Source organism: Benincasa hispida, chromosome 8 (assembly GCF_009727055.1).
Source record: "Benincasa hispida cultivar B227 chromosome 8, ASM972705v1, whole genome shotgun sequence".
NCBI lineage: Eukaryota > Viridiplantae > Streptophyta > Magnoliopsida > Cucurbitales > Cucurbitaceae > Benincasa > Benincasa hispida.
The window spans coordinates 61,764,138-61,772,668 of NC_052356.1; positions in this window are offsets into that span (position 1 = coordinate 61,764,138).

The following is an 8,531-nucleotide window of genomic DNA, read 5'->3' on the forward strand; positions in this document are numbered from 1 at the left end:
TTGAAGAGAAGGAAAAATTTTAAGTGTTGAATAGATTTTTTGGGAAGCTTTGAGTTGATCCTTAACTAGTAAAAATTTGGCTAAGTGTGAAGTCAAAAAGAAACCATGCGTTTAGTTTTAGGAAGCATTAACGTATAAGGCTCTAATGAGGCTCAGTTTGTAGAAGTTATAAGGGATTAAGCATTGAAGCCAAGGACAACCATGCGTTGAGCTTGTGAGGTATGGATGCATGTTGGCCGAAGCGTTGGCAAGAGGTATTGCCTAAAGGTTGCTCATGCGTTGGGATGATAAGAAGCCGCGTGAGCGAGAGCGAGAGGGTTAGACAATGAGTGCAAGGCGCTAAGCATTGAGACTGGGCATGCATGCTAATTAGTATGTGCGAGCATGGGCGTTGGGCGTTGGAGTGTTACGCGCATGGACGATCGTGTAGCTACGTGCGGCGCTAAACGATGCGCTAGGCGATGACGCTACACAATAGGCAATGGTGCTATACGATAAGCATAAGCGCTAGCCGATGGGCGTGATGCGTTAGACGATCGGGGCCAGCGCTACACAATGAGCAACAGCGGGAGATAAACGATGAGCGACAGCAAGAGCTATGCAATGGGCACAGGCATTAGACAACAAGCGATAGTAAGAGGGCTAGATGATAAGCGACAATGAGAAATTACTAGACAAGAGCTATGCAATGAGCGCAAGAGCTATACGATGAGCTAAACGATGTGCCAAGCCATGGTGGGTGCATAGTGAAATGTCCATGCATTGATGAGATTTGCGGTACATAATGCTTTCGAGGTCAGATTGCATTGGTCTTGAGCAAGAGACTAAGGGTGTTGGCAAGCAACAAGGGCATATGGGCGTTAGTCATGAAGTATGTGTTAGCAAGAGGCTAGGCGATGTTAAGACAAACCATGAGGCATTGAGTTGAGACCTAGCTTGACCCAAGGGTTGGTATGCATTGGTGAGGTACTATGTGCTAAGGACATCTGAGGGCATGTGGGCGCATAGGACAAGGCTAGAGCAAGCAGTATACGTTGGAAGATTATGATGGTCATAGGCCTAGTTGAATGCATGTGCCAAAAGTATGCCATACAAGAGAAGAAAGGTATGTTGGTGTATATCAGCAAGCAGCGGAAGCAACAAGGATCAATAAGCACTCTAATTCATTAATTATGGCAGTAACTAAAGCATACTCATACAATAACAAGAGGGTTTCAAGCCATACCTTTGTAAAACATCTTGAAATCTTGATTCTCAGCTGTAAACTTCTCCAAATCTTGTTGTGAACCACCTCAAGATCGTCTCCACTATTCTTTTAGAGCTTTAAATTGAGTTGTGGGACTCAAATAAGCTTGAATAGAGGGAACTTGGAGAAGAACTCACTGCAACAACCCCGCTTGAAGAACAACTTCTTCAACTCAAATTTTCAGCAAAAACTCTATAGATGCATGCCTCAATTCCACTTCAATTTTCTCTATTTATTGTAGGTCTTTCATGCAAAGAAGATGGTTGTATGATATGCAGCTCATGCTTGGAATTATTGAAGCCAAATTTAAGTGGTTTTGGTGTGAGCTAGTTGAAGGTGTTAATGGAAAAATCCATAATTCCATTTTGTGTTGTTTTTCAATTTTTCAATTTTTACCAAATGATTTCAAAAATCAATTTGATTTCAAAAATTGAAAATATTATTAATTTTGCAAAATTAATTTCATAAATTAATTTTCTAATAATTAATAAATAATTATTTAAATAATTTAAATAATTCTAATTAATTTAATATCAAATATTAAATTAATTTTACACAAATCCACCTTCATATATTTAAATCATATTTAAATATTAATTCTCCTATTCCGTTTAATTCTTAAAATTAAACATGTAATTATATCTCATATAATTACTAATTCCTTTAATTCTAATTTGAACGTTTCAAATTAACTTATCACGCTACTCTAAAGCTAATCCATTTACGAGCTAATAAGGGGACCTCGTGGACCTACAGATCATGGGCTCCAACGATCCGAGATTTATTGGCTAAACTCATTCCACCGAATTAACCCTCATTCGTTAACTAATAGATCACTTCACTAAAGCCCATGGTTGAACTCCACTCACTATAGATATATTATGTCCACTCGATATAACCATGATTAATAAGTTAACCCTTCACATGTTGTTCGTAATAACGGGTGGGTTAAATGTCTGTTTTACCCTTGAGATTACTTTTTGTTCCTTAAGTCCCACTGATCCTTTAATGAACAATTGATTTATGATCCAATCAACAAACCGGGTCCCTTTTAGGGCAATGAGAGGGTGGGGTGGTGACGGAAAATTAGAAGTCAAATTATTCAACAACTAAAATCTCGTGGATGCAATATGCGATGCATGTTCTTAAGATATGTGTTGATAGTCATACGTCGATGGTCATGCGTTGGAATGATAATGCGTTAACGAATGTATGCGATGACCATGCGTCTTGTCACAAGGTTTCTTGCGCTCACGCCAAGTATAACGTGAACGCAAGTTTTTCGGATGATCCAAGGTTGAACTCAGGGACTTGTAGCAAAATGAATGCGGTGATGTGCATGCGGCGGTTTAAATAAAAGAATGTTGGAGGGGTTGCTAAGTTAATCCTACTCCTACTCCTATCTAACAGACAACACAATGAGAATATGCATGAGAGGAAGAGACACGACAACTCTTGGCATGAAACAAATGAATGGGAAAGTAGATAAAATGCGGAGATGTTTTCATTACAACCCTTAAGAGTGACCGCAAGGGCAACCTTAGTCAACGCAAGCCATGCAATCATGCTACACACACGTGAACCTAACTCTAGGACATATGCGGTGGATCTGCGATAATGTCGAGAAGCCAATGCATGCCTAGACCTCCATAACCCGCTCACTAGCTCTTGTCGCATGAGCGTGCTAACCGCATACCACTTTATCGTACTTCCTGGACGCATACAATATCCTATCTGTAGGGCGCATACGCTGTGTGATAAAAAATAGATCTTATCCTTAAGTTCCCCATTCTTGCCTATGCGTTCCAATCCGCTCTTCCGAGTCTTAGATTTGGGTTTTAGACTACTCTCCCAAGTATGCCTAAATGATGAATGAAGCGCTCATAGGACAAGGTAACCGCATGAACTTTGCTGATCTAAGATTGTCCCTATCCCTAGTAAACAATGCATATATTACTTAATGCGACCAACCACTTACCCTCCCAGGCAGTTGGTTATTACTGACTTTACTCATAGACAAGCAATGCGTTAGCCTATAGACAGGCGTTTCCGCAGCTTCACACTAAGAAAATAAGGTTACTCACACACTCACGCAACACACACCTTTCAGTGGGTTGCTACATGCTTCATATCCCTAATCCACATGACTAAGTATGCGATACCCAAGCAATCTTACTAAGTGTTGCAATGAAAGTAAAGATGCTAAGCAAAGAAGATGGAGATGGAGTCGAAGGAGACAGAGAAATGCATTGAAAAGAAATTGTATTAATTCCTTAATCACAAAATGTCATACAATACAATATAAGAAAACAAAGAAAAATGAAATGACTCGCTGAAAGCAAAGACTTGCTTCCAGTGGATGTGCGTCAAGGCTGCCAGTGGTGCCATGGATGGGCGGTGGAGCTGACTCTCCCGAGATGTAGCTCCGGTCGAAGGCTTTGGTCGTCACTCGGAATGGAAGGAGGAGGTGAAGAACTCTCAAGCTTCTTCTCACGCATTTTGTCTGGATCGCAGGGAAAACCCTGGGTTGCAGGGGTAATCCCCGGACAAGTTGGAATTCTGCTCAGCAGCTTCAATTTATAGAGCTTGGATCGCCGACAGCATTAATGGACTGTTCTGATTCTGACATTCGGCGCGTTAGTCCTTTTCTGAACCTCTGCCGCTAATGGCGTGGTAGGTGAAATGTCAGCATCAGCTTATGATTTTCTCGAGGTAGATGCGTTGATGCGTTCATTCCACCAACTTTGTGTCAATCCCATTAGTATGCGTTATCGCGTAGCTGCAATCATTCAATGACCACATTCGCTTAATACTGCAACTCTACACGATGATCACAATCGCTTGACGAGTGCAATTCCCATGCAATGGACGCATACGGCTAATTACCGCAACATCTATGCGTTGATCGACGTGTTCGCCTTTGCGATGAAGAGTTTCTCTGCATGCGGTCGTCTATGCGGTGGTCCGGTTTCCGCGTTTGCGTCCATTTCCTGTATTAGCTACAAAAATAGAACATTGAACGCATAATAGCGCATAATAACGGGTTATCCGGGATTTATCATGTTGATCGATGCAAGCTCACTTTCTCGTGAATTTCTAGCATAATTTCCCCATATTCTGCTTAACAACTTTCATAATTCTAAGTAAAAGGCCTAAGATGACATGCATTTCTGCATGTCATCATAGGGCCCCTTGTTCAAGACCCAGAGTCAACACTTAAGGAAACAACCTCTCTACTATCCCTAAAAGTGACTAAGAGTGAATTCCTTCTTGCACTCTATGTCCCCAGCTATCTACCCAGTCTTACCTCTGAAATCGAGGTTTATTGAGTCGGCACTATTGAGCCAACCCTCACCTATGCAAATCTAAGAATAATCCCGAATAAACAGGAGTTCATAGTTAGCTCAAGATTAAGGTCAAGTTACCTAGGTCATCGCTTTGAAATAGTCAGTCTTAAACCGTAAACAACGTTATAAAGTAAGAGTGTCTGATTTCGTGGTCCGATCTTATACAAACTCATTTGCATAGATCGCCCTCACTCCTCAGGTTATAACATGTATGAGTTAGGATCACTTCGTTTGTAGCACTTTACAACTCTTTGTAACAACTACAAAGTCGGCCGCATACAATAGTGTTACTAGAATAAGGCACCCAACCTTATTCATATACTATAGATTATTTTAACTATTTACTCGAACCTGATCCACTTTTATGTCTCCACATAAAGTTCAAGTACTCATGTAATAGTCATGGGTTTTTCAGGTTTATTGGATTTCTAATAAGCAATATATATATTCAATAACAACTTATTAAATTTTCAGAATTAGTTTTATTGTTTACAAACCACGAGTTTTAGGACATAAAATTCAACAAGGTATGCAGCCAAGAAAGGACTTGCGATGCCTTGAGGGTTAGTGTGGCATAAGTGATGCGTTGTTAATTAAGCTATGGGTTGATAGTGGCTAAGCCATGCAACCAAGCTAAGTAATGCATGCATTAATGAAGGAGAACTTGGAGAGCAAGTCAAAAGTATCATCTCGTCCAGACATGTGGTGAACTAGGAAAGTCGAGGATCTCATGAAAATTGAGGTGAACGGCCGAGGAGGCATGCAAGGGAGAATCTGGCATTAGCTAAGGGAAAGGAAGACACTTCAGTGTCATTGTGGCAAAGAGTTGCATTGGAAACATGAAGAAAGAACATCTGGTCATGCAGCCAAGTAGAAGGTGTTGAGCTTGAGGGGACTTTGGACGCCTATAAATAAAAGGCTTGGGACGAAGGGATCTCACAATTCACTCGGGCCATTTGAGTGAAATCAGAGCTACAACACTAAAAAAGGAGGGTAATGAAGGATATCGGGCTGCCATTGCGTTTGGAGTTCTGTAGAAGAAGGAATTTGTGTTGATAGTAAGGTGGTCCAACTGAATGCATAGGCTGTCGCCCAGCAGCCTTTTCACGCGTTCTCGCCAGCCTAAGCACACACCCTACTAGATGCATAACCAGACAGACACATGCCAACACGAGCGAACGCCTACGCGCGTCGCATCGCCCAGCTTGCACGCAGTTAGCCAGGCGCACGCTCAAATGCCCAATGCTTCATATGCAAGAGCTACAGCCCAGCGTGTTCTCCTGCCCACCTACATGTACAGACGCGCCCACCTGCTACCCAGAGCCTCCCAACTTATCAAAATAACCTTCAAAAAGCTACTTTGGAATAACTCAACCTATTTTGTGGGTTATTTTAAGTAGGTAAGCTGGTTATTGTAATTTTCAAGGTTATTTGTGAATAAATTAAGATTATTGGAGAAGTAATGAATTAACTTGAAATTCTTGGAAAAACAAAGAATCCAAGGAACGGGGCAAAGAGCTGCCTAAGAGAATTCCTGAAGAACAGGACAGGAGAAACTGTGAGTGGTTATTCAATTGTTTGTAGGACTGATTTCTATGTATATATGTGATATATATAAAGGTTATATTTATTGACATGATCAGGAAATGTATTTTATTTGAACTTGATTGTTGTGTGTGGATGATTGGTTGGGATTATCAGGGTATCTGGTTGGGATTGTCAGCGTACACAAACATGTCTAACAAGAAATGTCGACATGTGCTAAGGTGTTGAGATTGTGTCCACGTTATTCATTGCGGGTTATTCGCAGAGAGTACTCGGGAAAAATACATGATCATGCCAGGGATATTCAGCTGATAAGTTGAGGAAGTTACATTTCATGTTATGTGATTATTGTTTGATTGTGGAATTATTTTCCCAAAACTATAAAACCACCACTCACTGAGCTATTTAGCTCACACTTTCCATGCTTTGTTTTCCCCCCGCCTCCCCGCCTCCTCCTCGCCTCCAGGTAGCGAAAGGTGAGGAGTTCTAGGGTGCTGCTAAGGTCAAGGTCTGCTACGCCACAGCCACACTACCAGTTTTAGAATTGTTGATGTAAAGTTTATGGTTTAAGCCTGGGAGTTGTATAAACATTATACTGTTTATAATAAAATGAGTTTGGCCGAACAATTATTGATAACATATATGGCTTAAATTTTATTGAGTGTATAAAGGTTCAGATGGGTAGTAGGTATCACAAAAGGGTGGTATCTACGGTCCTCACGCCTTCCCTCGGGCTCAAGAGGTGGGCTCGGGGTGGGGTGTGACAGATATCAACTGACTATCCCCACCGCATAGCAGATGTCAGGTCTAGTACATAACATCGAAAACTTGACAAGTTTTTTGTCAATATACAATGCCTGAGATAGGGCTAGCGTTTTGTGCTTTCAATCTCTAAAGATCTGAACGCCCAGAGCAAACTGCACCTCTCATAAATCTTTCATTTGAAATTCGGTCGCTAACCAATTCTTAATTTCAGTAAATAGTCCTACATCATTCCCAATAAGTAGGATGTCGTCTACATATAGCACTAGAAAAGCTACTGAACTGTTGATGATTCTCTTGTAAAGACAAGGCTCATCAACATTTTGATCAAAGCCATAAGGTTTAATCGCAGTATCAAATCTTATATTCCAAGATCGAGAAGCTTGCTTCAATCTATAGATGGACTAATTAAGCTTAAAACTTTTTGCTCTTGACCTTGGGTAATGAATCCCCCAGGTTGCTTCATATAAATGATCTTCTTAAGATTACAATTCAGAAATGTAGTCTTAACGTCCACTTGTCAAATCTCATAGTCATAATATGAGGCAATGGATAGGAGGATCCAGATAAACTTCAACATGGCAAAAAGTGAGAAAGTCTCCTCATAATCGACTCTCTGGACTTGGTTATAACCTTTTACCATAAGTCTAGCCTTGAAGGTTTGCACCTTCCCATCAGTATCTAGTTTTCTCTTGTAGATCCATTTGCAACTTATGGGTTTTACCCCAACAGGTTGATTTACAAGATTTCAAACAAAATTGAAGTACATAGACTCCATTTCGAGATCCATAGCTTTGATCCATTCATCTTTATCAACATCCTCCATTACCTTCTTGTAAGACAATGGATCCTCAACATCTCCGTCAGCTACCATAGTTAGGATTTCTATTAAACCCATGTAACAGACAGGTGGGTTTGCAACCCTCCCACTACATCGAGGTTCCCTCGATACTTGAGGTGGACATGACCTACTAGATGAACCAACTTCAAAAACTCTTGTTGAGGTGTTGGGTTCTTCAACAACTCTTCTTGAAGGATCAATAGTTTCCTTGCAAAGTTCATTCAACTCAATCTTACTGCGGGGTTTATGCTCCCTAATATGGTCTTCCTCTAGAAATGTAGTGTTTGTCAATACAAACACTTTATTTTCTTTAGGATCGTAAAAGAAATCACCTATCATTCCTTTAGGATAGCCTACAAATAGGCACAATTTTAAACGAGGTTCTAGCTTTTTGGAGTTTCCTCAAGCACATGTGTTGGACAACCTCAGATTCTTAAATGGTGTAATCTTTACAACCGTTTTAATTGTTTTATTTGATGCATTTTCAACTTCAACCTTAAACTATTTGAACATTTCAAAAGTTGTTGAAGGTTTTGAAAAAGTGTTTTTTCTCCCAAAACAAAATCATTGTCTCTCCAAATTATTCAAAGAAGCCCACAAACTCTCTACAGTTCTCTACTCCGAGAATATCGAGGTCTCCACGTGGTGGTGTTTGTTGGTTTTGAACACTTGTTGTTGTGTTTTTTAATGTTCGTGTTTGAAGTTTTTGGAGAGAAATCGTGAAAAGACTATTCTTCAAGGGTATGTTTTCGAATATTTTCTTATATATATATATATATATATAAGTATG